This window comes from Amphimedon queenslandica, unplaced genomic scaffold, assembly GCF_000090795.2.
Source record: "Amphimedon queenslandica unplaced genomic scaffold, v1.1 AMPQUscaffold_4951_Cont23074, whole genome shotgun sequence".
NCBI classification, from domain to species: Eukaryota; Metazoa; Porifera; class Demospongiae; order Haplosclerida; family Niphatidae; genus Amphimedon; species Amphimedon queenslandica.
In genome coordinates this window covers 420-1,604 of record NW_003554741.1, presented here as the reverse complement: position 1 = coordinate 1,604, position 1,185 = coordinate 420, and the positions used below count along the sequence as shown (strand labels likewise).

Genomic DNA, 1,185 nt, shown 5'->3' with positions numbered 1-1,185 from the left:
AGTGTATAGTGTAAAAGATATTATGTCTACTACTGGGAAGAGAGAAGAGTTTTTAGTAAATGCTACTGGTGCTAGACGCACAGGATTGAAGGATATCCTACTTGATGAATCATTATCAGATATTAGTAACCTGTCACAATTAGGAGGACGTGATATTAAGGTAAGAATTAAAACACACACAAACTGTTTGATAATAACACACAAGCACTAATAATCAAAAGGTCATAATTATTATTTTTAATGTCAAATTACTCAATCTTTGTTCTTTGTCATAATAGTGGGTTATCATTGTGTGGCTTTTATATGCTACTAATTATTATACTGAACTGACCTTTCAGCAATACACTACATGAGGACCTTGATAAGCAAGCATAGTGATTATTATTATTATTTTATAGGAATTGATTGACATAAGTGAAGAATCCAACTCAATAACTACAATGGAGCTAGGTATGTTATGATATGTAGTGAGGGGGCAGATTATAATTATTTCATATTAATACTCTTTCACACTACACGAATGAACTGTGTCACTGTATAGAGCCAACAATTGAAAAGGTCATATCAACTCCAGATTACTCAGCCACAGAGATCAGTGAGTCCAATGATGATCAACAAAAAGGTATAAGTAGTCATTGTCACTGGTTTCACATTATTTATTTATTTATTTACTTATAATACTGTAGTTATATTGACTATCAGGGATCTGGTTGAGATATTACGAGTTTTAAAAGATGGTAACTTTCAAACTATCAAATGGTTTGATCTTGGTCTCTACTTGGGTCTGATTCATGATGATCTGAAGATTATTGAGGATAACTATCCACGAGATGCTAAGCGATGTCTCAGAGAATGTTCAGCATTATGGCTCAGAGATGATATTGAAGCAGCATGGAACAAACTAGCTATTGCTGCTGGTGAAGTAGGAGAAACATCAGTCGCCGAATATATAAGTGAGATTGCAATTAATGATAATAATGATTATTAATTATTAATAGCATCATCAAAATTAAGAGCATCATCAAAATTAAGAGATTTAACAATTTGAAAAAAGGAGGTCCCAATTGGTTGTCATTAGCTACAGCACTGGATACAATAGAAGAAAAATCTATTGCTTCTTACATTAGAGATAAATATTGTCCATCAAATTAGTTGACTGAACTACATGTAGTTCATTAGTTTTTT

At 32.2% G+C, this 1,185-nt stretch overlaps 1 long non-coding RNA gene across 1 annotated transcript; it reads left to right on the top strand.

Annotated features, from left to right (window-relative positions):
- Positions 1-515: 515 nt before the first annotated feature.
- Positions 516-925, top strand: LOC109592505 (uncharacterized). The gene is made up of 2 exons (XR_002190386.1): positions 516-622; positions 687-925. It is a non-coding gene; the product is annotated as an uncharacterized LOC109592505 (long non-coding RNA).
- The last annotated feature ends 260 nt before the right edge of the window (positions 926-1,185 follow it).